Source organism: Raphanus sativus, chromosome 2 (genome assembly GCF_000801105.2).
Source record: "Raphanus sativus cultivar WK10039 chromosome 2, ASM80110v3, whole genome shotgun sequence".
Classification (NCBI taxonomy): Eukaryota; Viridiplantae; Streptophyta; class Magnoliopsida; order Brassicales; family Brassicaceae; genus Raphanus; species Raphanus sativus.
The window spans coordinates 5,484,145-5,498,351 of record NC_079512.1 but is presented as its reverse complement, the minus strand read 5'-3'; positions in this window follow the sequence as shown (position 1 = coordinate 5,498,351).

Genomic DNA, 14,207 nt, shown 5'->3' with positions numbered 1-14,207 from the left:
CGTAGCGTTGTATCAGAATCAGAGTGTAAAGATATCAGGGTACATTAATTGCGTTAGGTGCGCGTAGCGCTGGTTTAGATATCAGGGTCTGGGTTTAGTTAAATCTCCTAAATATTACTCCTCCATTTATGAATAAGTGTCACCGAGACACTTTTCACACATATTAAGAAAGTTGCGGAAGTATATGTAAGTTGTTATTAATTATATCTCTTTGACCAATAGTATTTCAGATAAATAAAATTATTTTTGAAATCAATGTAATTTGCAATTAATTTTCAACTGAAAGAAAATATAATTTGTATTGAAATTGTAAAATGACACTTAAATGGTAGAATGACACTTATTATGAAACAGAGGGAGTATCTGTCAAATTATTTGCATATGTATCATCAGAAAAATCATAATATGGATTTTAAAAAGTGATGACATGCATTAACTTAATTTTAACATGCAATTTTTCTTACAAAGATTTATATTTTTTGAAAAAGTTCTTTTAATATGCTATTTTTGTATAAAATATTTATTTTGGCAAATTATCTTATTATTATAATTAATAAGTCATATATCACCATTAAGTTAATATATATATATATATCACATTAATAAAAATAAACAAAATATAAAAAATATATTTTTTACATCAAACTTATATATATATATATATATCAGATTTGTATATAAAAACATATTTGATGAAAAAACTATGAAAAGAATAAACATTTTTGAAAAAAATAAAGATTAAATAAAATAAAATAAAATTTAATCTAAAAATATTATTTTTATAAAATGTAATCCTAAGACTACTGAAATTTAAATAGAATAAACGTGAAATAGTTAAGAAAAATAAAACAATAATAAGCCAATAGAAGTATAATAGTTTTGGTTTTATCTTTCTAAACCGACGAAATTAAAATTCAAAAATATTAATATTAAATTATGATATAATTATTGAATATAGAATGATATTATATTAAAATTATTATTATAGCGTATAAATATCATATTTTCAGAATTTACATATCTAAATATAGACATATGTAAAATAAATGATAATTATATATAATACAATATAATATACATTAAAATTTATTTTTTCAAATGTAATTTTAACTCCATAAATAAAATCAAAGTAAAATTGTTAAACCGAATCAAACGAAATAAAACTAGGGTAAATACATTTATGGTTGTTTTTTATCAAAATGATCAAGTTGAAACAGAAAATAATAATTTTCAAATGTAAAATAATTTAAAAAAATATATATATCCCTTATATATTAAAATAGAAACACTTTTAAAAATAAACCTTACCTTTATGTGTGATTTACAAGAGTGCCATTTACACGTGACAACTCTACAATCACTCTCACCCCTTTTAGCTAAAAACCATTAGTTTACTAGATTAATTACAACTTTTGCCATTGATCACATTTATTAGTTTCGAATATTATGTATACTATAGTATGTTACGGATTCTTTATAGTATAATCATATATTTGTTACAAAATCATGTTTCAAAAATAAAACAATTGCTTAATACAAATTTTAAATATATTTGCGTTGTAAATTTTAAATATATTGCATGGTTATGTATACAAATTTTTTATATTACTAATAATATATGTCATCAAATAGATATTCAAATCAACTTTTTTAAAAAAAAAATTTCGCAAAGTATACCATTTTGATTATAGTTGTAATTACGACTTTGATTATATTTGGGATTTTATCAATAACCATATAGTATATAAAACCATATTATATACACACCATAATCATATTAGATTTGGGATTTAAAAACACTTTTTCAAATGAAAAAAAAACAATGGTTTAATATCACACCATAATATTTGATAATTTCTTATTCAAATAGTCCATAAAAAAACCACTTTCAAAAATGATGATCGGAAAGTCAATATTTAATATCGTAATCACTACTGCTAATCACATATTTAAAAACGATTTTAATGGCAATGCCCCAATCATAATCTATTTGATAATATTCTAATAGTTTGAAAAAGAAAGTCAATATCATAATATTATATGTTTCCATATTAAGAATGTAGATTAATGAGATTATATTCTCATCTTTAATATTCTCATTGATAATAGTCAAAAAAAAACTTTCAAAAAATTAATCGAGATTGACCATATAAAAAAAACGAAAGTCAATAAAATGAATGGCCTATTGATTCAATTAATTACATTTTCTTATAAATAACTATTGCCGTTTCAAATTTGACAATACAATATACATGTAATTTAAATTTTCTTTCCAATGCTGAATTTGTGTGATCCGTGGCTGTATATAAGCTAAGTTTAATGACAAGATCTTTTTATTTACAGCAAATTGCAAAATCAATCTGGTAATTTGTGTGTTAATGAAATTTGGGCGATAATTTTGGAACATAAATTTTGGTAAATTAATTTGTGAATATGTTATGTAATTAATCAGATATGATCTCATCATTTGAAATCCAATCTTTATATCTTGTATATAAATAGGTTGTCTCGAGCACATATACTCATCACAATCTTCTTCTCAAATCTTCATTATAATATCCTTTGTTATTACTCTTAATAAAAGTACAAACGAAGAGTTTAAAAAACACTTTCCATATGAATTGTTTAATTTTTTTTTTTTTTTCAAATTTGTTCCTTTCATATTTTATTATTTTATTGCTTATATTTAATTTATCTTACTTTCCATAGTGTAATTCAATGTTTCTTCTATAACAGTTGTTAGTCACCATATGTTTTCTAAAATTTATGTCTGATTATCAATCATACCATTATGATTGTTTTGTTATGAATACATACTTATTATTGGAAACTTTTTAGATTAACAATCACACAATCTTAACTACATGTAATCATATAAGGTTTAAAAGACAGATTATAAGTATTAAACGGGTCTATTAAGTGCAAGATTGATGTAATTAGTGCAAAATTGAATCAAATTTTCAAATTTACGGGTCTATTAAGTGTTTGCCTGCAGTAATAAATTTTAAAATTCATATTATATTTAAATAACTGTAATTTATATTGTAGATTTTATTAATTTCATACCAATATTTTAATATAAATTTGATTAAGTTAAACATAAAATTTAATTTTTTAGATTATACTTATTAATTTATTTATGTAAAATTATAATTCTAGATACATTTTAAAATAAATTTTGTTAAGTTATACACACAATTCAAATCAAAATAGGAAAAATAATAAATATTTTACATAAATAGTTTCGAAATTGATTAATTTATATAATTACCATTTCATGTATAAGGGATCAACTCTTATATCAACCACCAATTTATAGCTGATTTAAATTAAGATTTTATAGATGCCAAAATGTGTTTCCTATTGTATTGTCAATCACCTTTAAATATGAGATTGATATTACTCAAAACTTATTACTTGCGCATATTACTCAAACATTTACAAAATGCATTTAATAATTTGACATCTGTGGAATTTTTAATTTGCGTGGAGATTACTTCAAACTAGGTACCATTGCATGTATAAATAGGAGATACAAACTATCATATTGACTTCACAATTGTTTTCTTCTCAAAACCACTAAACCACTACATAAGTTTCCACCCCCTATTATATCATAGAGTTTTTGAAGATATTATGTTTTTCTCTATTTTAATTTTTTTTTTATTATGTTATGCTATTGGAAGGTTTTATACATTTATTTATTTTGTTTGTTTTATAAATTCATACTTTATTTTATATTAGATGTTGTTTATTCTTGTGGTTCTTTTTGATTTTTTTCCACTGCCTATATGACAAATAAACTAATACATTAACAACTTAAAAAAACATGTATAATTTGTTAGTTAACCACAAATTTTCGTCCGACTTTAATTTTATAATTTTTTCTAAATTTTTGTATGCTCTGGAATTTTATAATATCTATAATTTTAAACTTATAGTTTTTTTAAATTTTCTCACTCCGTGCATGGCGCGGGTTATCACCTAGTATATATTATACTTAAAATATTATATCAAAATGATGACAATTATATCGATTTGTTTTTGTTGGCTATGATGATTATATCGATGAAAAGTCATCATAAACCTATATTAGTTTAGCTAAATATTACAAAGACTAAATTAATGTAGCTAATAAGTACTCTATACCACTTCTCTCTACATTATTTTTCAAAAAAAATTCTGTGATTGTGATCAGATACTTCAAAGACTATATTTCGGTATGTTATCATAATAAATACTATTAAAACAGAATTCTATTTTAAAATTTTAAGATTCTGCCCTTGAGCTTTTATTATATTTACAAGAATATTTATTTATTTATTAATTTTAATAAATGAATTTTTAAAAAAACATGATAAATATAAGTTTTCTTATAAATCATAGGTATTGCATTAATCACCTAATTTAGCTAATTTACAAGATTGCACTCTTTCAATTATTTAATACTTAACAAAAATGATTTTATAAATAGCATATATATATATACACAATCATATCTAATTTGAAATATATTGAATATTCTCAAATCTAGGTTATAAATTATCGTGTATAATTATTTGATTTCGTTTGATCTATGTAGAGGACGGTTCACTTTCACAATGTAAATTTCCATGTGTATGAATTTTTACTAATTTTTAATGGGCTTTAACTAAATTTACATTATTTTGAACACACTAAACATGACAACCGCATATACTAAGATTTTATACATGAATTACATTGATTTAATTTTCCAGTTTCTCAAAATAATAAATCTAAACATTGTTTTCAATTTCTAGAAATGAATTAAACATTTTTTAAGAAAAAAATCAAATATATTTTTGTAAAAAAATAAATGATTTTGGTCACTCAAAATAAACCCAAACTGGTCTAAATAGATGACTAATACAATTACATGAATTGAAATGAATAAAATTATTGAGAACTTAAAAATAAATGAGTTCAAAAAGTAGAGACGTAATTGTGTTCGCAAAAAAATGAGAAATATTTAAATAAGGTTGATCTACCACTTTATCATCCTTAACAAATCATTTGATAAATTTTTATTAGATTTTATAATGTATAATATCTCGCGCTTTTAAAGCGCTGATCAAATCTATACTATTAAAAAATGATCATATTTTAAAATTTTAGGATTTTGCCATTGGGGTTTTATCATATTTACAAGACTATTGTTTATTTTTTTATTTTAATAAAATAATTTACAAAATGTTAAATATTAATTTCCTTATAAATCGTAGGTATTGCATTAAATTACCTAATATTTAGTTAATTTAAAAAGATTGTAATCTTTCAATTATTTAATACTTAACAAAAACGATTCTATAAATAGCATATATATATACAATCATATCTAATTTGAAATTTATTGAATATTCTCAAATCTAGGTTAGATATTATTGTGTAAAATTATTTGATTTCGTTTGATTTATGTAAGAGAGCGATTCACTTTCACAATGTAAATTTCCACGTGTATCAATCTTTTACTAATTTTTCTTTTATGTTCTAACTAAATTTATATTATTTTGAACACACCAAACATGACAACCGCATATACTAAGATTTGTATACATGAATTACATTGATTTAAGTTTTCATTTTGCTCAAAATAATAAATTTAAACATTGTTTTCAATTTTTAGAAATGAATTAAACATTTTTAAGAAAAATACAATACAAATATATTTTTGTAATAGTTAAATGATTTTAGTCACTCAAAATAAACCAAAACCGGTCTAAATAAATGACCAATACAATTACATGAATTTAAATGAATAAAATTATTAGTCGAAAAAAATGAATAAAATTATGGAGAACTTAAAAATAAATGAGTTCACAAGGTCGAGACGTAAATGTGTTCGCCAAAAATGAGAGAGGTTTAAATATGGTGGATCTACCATTTTATCATCCTTAACAAAGCATTTGATAAACTTTTATTAGTTTTTTATAATGTATAGTATCCCACACTTTTAAAAGGTGCATCAAAATCTAGCGATAACAAGAATCCCATAGTTTGATATGCTAGACTAACTCAAATATTTTATTATACTTTTTGAAAAATAGAGAATTCTATTAAATCCAATGTATTTTATTATAATAACAATTTTAAAAATACATAGTAAAAATATATAGTAAGAATACAATTTTTTCTTAACTGAAGAAAAAAAGAAGAAAAATAGCAGTTTCTATTTAGAAAAAAAAACAATGAGTTGAAGCTTAAAATGCTACTATTTCTGTTTTATAATATATGATTTTTTGCTTTATTGCAAAAATGTAAAAAAATATTTTCCTCTAAATTTTTTTAAAGATATAATTTTAAAATCAATTATAAAAAGGACTGCAAATTCTAATTCGTTAACAGTTTTTAATACAATTAAATTTAACCTTTAAAACTCAAAACACTTTATTTCTTGAATCAATATAAAATTTCTAAAATATTCTGGTTCTGATTGTTTTTTTTAACTATAGAGACTTTAGAAGCTTTAAATTCGTTCTAAAGTTCTTAAAGTCTTCTTTAAAAATCTCACAATCATAATAACTGATTTTACTTATAACGTGGTGTATCTTTCTTTAAAAAGCCACGATTCATGGCTTTTAATATTTTCAAAACCAAAGCCATTTTTAATAGCTAAATTAAAAAAAACAGTCAAAGTCTTTAGAGTGTTAAACAATCAGAGCCTATAAAATTTGAAACCCATGGAGTAATATATAGACAAAAATAGTAATGGACTAGAGATAATAAAAGTCAGTAAAGTTTTTTTAGTAACTTCAATTTGAATGAATACTGTTTATCAGGACATCTCCAACACTACTCTATTTTTTATTCCAAATTCTATTTTGGAGTAAATCTTCTTCAACCTCACTTCATATTCAACTCCAAAATGGAGTGATGGCAAGGGTTACTCCATTTATGGAGTAATCTTAACCATTACTCCATTTTGGAGTTGAATTTTTATTTATTATGAAATAGTCCTTTTAATCTTGAATATTTTTATTTTATACTTAAATAATATTTAAAATGATATAATAATAACATGAAAATAAATTAAATAATCTGCAAAATATTATTTAATAGTTTACGTTAAATATGCATAAACTAATATAAATAAAAAATTAAGCATTAATAATATAAAATAAAATATATAATATAAATAAGTAATATAATAATGCAGTAAATTTTTTTTAAAATATCAAGTTTGGTGAAGTATTTTTCAAACGGAATAGATGAGTTTTTTAATATTATGGATCAAATTTTTGATTGATAACATTGTACTTGTTGAACTTGATATATACACAAACATTAGTATCCAATATGTAATTCAAATTACAAAAACAAAATTATTTTCTTCTTTATGTTCTTGTAATGCATAATTTTATTTTTGAACTAGAAAATTGTATATGAAAAAAATTGCACCAAATGAAGTTGGAACATAATCTCCAATTGTATTTTTAATAATAAATATTTAATTTAAATACATATATTTTATGGAAATCTTGTTATAATAAAATAGTTGGGTTAATTCTTAAACTTTAATAAGTTAAAGGTACTACTAACAATTATTAACCAAATAGAAAAGAAATCATTTGTGAATATTTTTTTGGAGTAAAAAATGAAGTAATACATTTGAGTAAAACCAAATCTATTTTGGAATTGTACCATTTTGAAGTAAAAAAATGGAAATACATTGGAGATGCTCTTAGTAATAACAACGACTTTCCTCTACGTGAAGCAACCTCAGAAGACATGGATATCAAGATCCCAAAATATATTAAAACAATATTATTAATTTTTGTCATGTATTTGTATTATGGAATATCACATGAAATCTTACAGTCAATATACAGCTGATATAGATAAAGAGTGAAAGATATATAAAATTACAGGCATTTCTAATAGTTAACCTCACTTCACTTTTTTTAAGAGATAACCTCATTTTACTTAAAAAATGAATTTGTGTTTTCCTCTAATAGTTTTCTTTATTTTCCCCCTCAAAACAATATTCTAAACTTATACTATTAATACTTATTATTATATACATATTTTAGTTTCAAAAAGAATATAAAATGATTTATATAAACTTATAATTGGATTATAAAAGTATTAAAATTTTTGTTAAAGTATCAAAACACAAATACTGAATCTTTTATATACAAAACAAAGTTGTAGTAAAATTTAAGGATCAAAGTATAAATTAGAAAAAAAAAAACTAACATCAAAATGAAGTTGTGAATAGTATTCCTCAAATTTAAAGAAATACTATTCAGTACTCACAAACTCATTTTCCATAAAAATGATGCACTATATATCAGGAATGATTTTCCTCACTTTTTGACATTTTCATCAAAATGAGATAATTAGAGATGGTTTAACATTTCCAGTGAGATTAGTTTTTACTTGAATAACAATAATTTCACTAGAAATGAAAGAATTTTTTTTTAAAGTCAACGTCGGTGTTGGCTTCGGTGTTGGCTGCTCTATGGATAGACATTGATATCCTCTTGCAAGAGTATGAACGACACCTAGGTTTGAGTCCTATTGGTAGGAGAAGTGGATTTGTTAATCTGCTTAGAATCCTTGTCCAAAAAATATTATGTAGTTTTACAAAAAATAATATACTATATATATGGACAGCTACAAAAAAAATATTACATATGGAACTAAGGTCCACAACTCTTCAGTTACAAAAAAAAAAAATGGGTAAATCAATTATATAGAAAAGAAGGTGAGACATCGGTATCACACGGTCATGAAGATCAGATGAGGTACAACATTCACATATACGCATCACTCTTCTGTCTTGTTTTGGACTCTTTTACATGTACTTATGCATATTGTATGCAATTACTACATGCACATGTGCTTGTTTAAAATTACTACAGATCTTATATGATATACGATTATGTATCATGTTTGCATATTTACATACACCGTTTGTAACATTTAATTTGATGGGACCGGTAAATCAGCACGAACAATTTATATTCCGAATATATATAAAAATGCTAAATAAACTATCAATAAAATAATTTCTTACTAATATTGAACTATATACTACTATAAATAAGCTTGTTCCGAACTTCCGATAATTATACTAAAATCTATAAGCTATAGAGGAGTATATATACAGTTGAAGAAAACAAAAGGAGTAGAGACAGGGCAAATATGTAGAGGTAGAGACATGATAATGTACAAATATACAGATTATAAATGAATGCTCGGGTTCCGGATGCAACGTGATTATGTCGCTAGCCGTAGTGACAGTTCATGAGAGGACAACTTTTATGTTGTTTCCTTTTCTCTTTCTACAGAATTATTTTGTCATAAGAACTAAATAACATCAATCTCTAAACACGTCACTGGCAAGAACCTCAAGGAATATTTAAAACAAAAATATACTTGTAATTTAAAATAGTTTAGTCATATAATTAATTTTAAGATTATAATAAATTTAAACTCTTAAAATTATAAAATTGTTATTTAAGATTCCTAAGAGTATCCAAAAGTCTGAAAACCTCCTCCCTTTCTAATTTTTGTATTATTTATTTTTACTTTAGTTGTTAAATAATCCATTAAATACTAGAAAAAATTGGACACTCTCTCAGATCTAGAGGAATCGATAAAATGAGATATAGGTTGTGATCGGTGTGGAGCTCCAGAGAAATCAATAAACCATGTTTTCTTTGAATGTCCACCGGCGTGTCAAATTTGGGCACTCTCTCAGATCTCACTAAATGTAGCTAATTTCCCAATCAGTTATTTCTTCATTAATATGGATCATTTATTCTGGAGAGTTCAACTAGATATAGAGGATTATCAATTTGTGTGGATATTATGGTATATTTGGAAAAGGAGAAACAATAAGATATTCAGCAACCTGAATATTGATCCCAGAGAAACAGTAAAATTGGCGGAAATGAAATTTTTGGTGTGGAGGAAGCACATGAAAAAAGTAATAGGGCTATAACACATCCCATTCAGAACCCCACTCTACCACCTATCCAAGGTCGGTGGTATTTTTCTGATGGATCATGGAAAGCAGATGAGCGTTTCTCGGGAAAAAAATTGGTATAGTACATTGGGAGGTTTTCAAGGATTAATGGGGGAACAAAATGTACGGGCTAGTTTATCTCCGCTTCACTCGAATATGGAAGCATTACTGTGGGCTATGGAGTGTATGAAGAATTTACGTCAGTTTCGGATCACATTTGCAACAAATTGTTTTCAGTTGGTGAAGATGGTTTCGGAACTAGAAGAATGGTCCGCTTTTGCAAACTATTTGGAAGACATTAAGACTCTGCAAGGAAGTTTTATCAACTCAGAGATTATTCATGTACCACGGACTCTCAACACAAAGGTGGATAAGCTAGCACGAAATTCCAGAAATCATCCATCTTTTGTCGTTCACATGGATACATAGACACTTGAGTGGTTCACAGAATCAGCTTAAGTTTGTATAAGTCGATGACAAAAAAACAAATACTACCAAAATTGGTTTTATACACCAGTATTTATACTAGGGATAGGTGGCGATTACATCAAATTATTTGAAAACGAGTGGAACATATTGATTAAAGCATGAAAGTGATCTCAACTTGGTCAACCTCACAAATTTGACTTTTTCTAGAAGCGTTTAGCAAAAAAAAAAGTCAATTTTTAGTTATAATTAGACGATTTCCATGTAAGTCGTTTAAGGTTACTATTGCAATTGAAAAATAAAAACACAAATATTTGATTTTTTTCTAGACAACTTACACGGAAATCTTCCGATAGACGACTTGCACAGAAATCTTCCAAGATTTCTAACATGCTTATCATAGACGATTTACCGGGAGGACTTCTCTAGTATTTTTGAGAATTTTTGCTAACAAAGAAAAGTAGAAGACTTCCATAAAAGTCGTCTACAAAACACATATAAAAGTCAATTGCAAAACTAACACCTACATTGACTAGAAGACTTCTGTGTAAGTTTTCTACTACCAGAAGACTTACACGGAAGTCTTCTGACATATATATCTGGAAAAAAATTGATTTCATAGTTTCAACCAGTGAGATAACTTGTTTAACTTCTCCAACCACACAAAACTTCACCACCAAAGCAATCTCCTTGTTAATGACCAAGAATCATAAGTTTAAATGGTTCTATGAACCATAAAAAATTTAGAATCAAAGTCTTGGTTTTTTTTTTGATGAATATAGAGAGAAAGTGAAAGAGGTATTGTTTTTATTTAATAAGAAGTGGGATATAATGAGTGTAAATCGATTTTTGGTGTATTAAGAGTTTCAAATTGGTTGTTCATAGTGGTTGTGTATTGATGACAATGACAATATTATAAATATTTGAAGAAGATGAGGTGTCAGAGTAAAAAAATATTTTTCAACAAAAGAATATAACAGCATTTTCGTGAATAATCCAAACTTTTGGGGTGAATAGGACAAATGAAGATTCCAAAAATATCATGTTTTTGTTTTGTGTTTGACATTGAGTTTTGAGTCAATTTTGCAAATAGCCCATTAAAATTCATATATATAATTATATTTATATTTAATTTTAATTATTTATGAATTTAATAAGCAAAAGAAAAATAAAATAAATTTATTAATTATAATTATGTATAATTTATAATTTATTAAGGTTATCTTCGTAATTGACATACTTTATGAATAAACGTGAATGTGACGCATAGAAAATTAATTTGTCAAATAATATTATAAAAATTGTAATTCATTAAGGTCAAAATTTTAATTGAGCACTCTAAGAGTTAACATGAGAACGACATGTAGAAAACTGAATTTTCAAATAATATTATAAATGTGTGAATTTTGTATAAAAAATAAACGAAAATGAAACTAATTTAGAAATAATTATAAATTTAATGAGAAAAAATGAAACTAAAATAAATTTAGATAATTATTTATAATTCAATAAGATTAACTTTGTCCCTAATAATTCTAAGAATTAATGTGAATGCAACATGTAATAAATTGTTTTTAAAATAATATTATAAAGATATCAGAAATAAATGTTTTAGTCACCTATATCATAAGTGTTTATAAAACTTACTTAATGATTTAATAGTTAGTACTACTGTATAAGGAATATAAATTAGAATATCAGTACTGAAGATATCACTGAGTTTGTCAGCAGTAAATCATGAAAAATAATAATAACTGAGAAAATTAAAAAAAAGGATTTTTTTGTATGAGAAACTTTATAAAAGTTTCGAGAGATTCATGCTGGACACTTGACTGTTATAACATTAGTTTATGTATTTTCATATTTATAACTTTTATTACGTACATAGTTAAACTATATTTAATTATTTTATTGTTATATTAGGGAGAAACTCATAAAAGTTCAATGCGATCAGTCTCTATCTTTTAGTGATGACTGATGATCATTTGCCGATCTTATTACAAACACATGATGAATCTTTCTTTTATATCTCAAACTAGTTCAAACAAGTCAAATGTGAGCTAGTGATCCGTTGCAAACAAATGCTGGCGAAGCTGGTATCATTTCATTGCTGTCTTCCTCAAATTAATTTCGCTTAAGACACAATGGGTCAATGATACCAGATTCGCTTCATCTTATTGTTCGTATATCATAAATACATTATCCATGCCTTATACGTTCACAAGATAACTTACATTTCTAATAGACTTTAATTTCTCAAAATCTATAAAAAAATATAATTTACTACATATAAATTTGAATAACATATGTCAGAATATCTAAATTTAACATATAAATTGGTTTGGTTTAAATATTTGGATAAAGAATCAATAACTTTTCAACTATTTTGGTATTTCAAATATACTTTAACTATTTTAGATATTTATTTTTGACAATTTTTATATATTTTCAAGTATTCAATCAACTTAAAAATGTCATATATATTACGGATGTTTTATATAAATTAATTCTCAAAATAATTAATATATATATTTCGGATACATTCGGGTACCCGAAATACTTATGTTCAGGTTGGATTCAGTTTTGTTCTATTAATACCAAAATTTCAAATAATTCAGCTATTTAATCAATTTCGGTTCGGGTTTGGTACTATTTTTTTGGACCGGGTTCGGTTCTTCGGATTCGTTTTTTTCTTTCTCAGCACTAATATTGATAAGAAAACAAATAGCAACATATTTTGAAAATACATCCGCACGGCGGACGGATCAAAATCTAGTTGTTAAAACTGAAGTACATTTGAGAATTATTTGGAAACATGGATATCAATATAAAAAAAAGGTATAATGTTGTTTAGAAACTTGGATATCAATATATTAACAAAATAAAGTAATGGGCTTTTATTATTACGAAAAATTGGAAGTTCATTATATCATGAGAAACTATCTATCAGAACATGTTTTAGAATATACGAAAAAATGTCCCAGTCTAATTACCTAAATCATCTTTTGTCTAAAATAATCATTAAAATAAATAAATTTATATGCATATTTCAAATCAATATTATAATTTAAAACTGATTTATATAAAAATTGATTCAGAAAGATACATATATTAAAATGGTTATTTACTAAAATATTTTCCAATGATCATTATAAAAAATATGTTTCCAATATATATAAGAAAAATACAATAGAAAGGTCAATTTCAAACACCAACTTAAATTATGGTTTTTATATTTCATATTAAAGTTTACAAAAATATTATATATATATAACTATTCAAATAAAAAATAATAATTTATATAAAGATTGATTCAAATAATATACATATATTCAAAAATTATTTTTTACTAAAATATTTTCCAATAACCGTTATAAATAACAATTTCAAATATATATTAAAATACAATGCCAAAATACAATGCTAGACTCAATTTCAAACACCAACTTATATTATGTTTTTTATATTTCACTTTAAGTTTTTAAACATATAATATATGTGATTATTTATATAATGGTAAGTATAAAATACTAGTATTAATTATATGATTACTTATTTGATGATACATATAAATTATGATTAATTATATGTTGACACATATATGATATATAATAGTAACATATATATATATTTTGAAAAAAATACAGTTATGTAGACGTGCGGATCAAAATCTAATCTATATAATAATAAAGTATTGATTGTTTCTAACATAATTTTGCTTTTTATATCATGTACTAGTTGTATTTTAGAAAAGTTGGACGACTAAAGAGAATGGTGGAGGAAAAGAAGG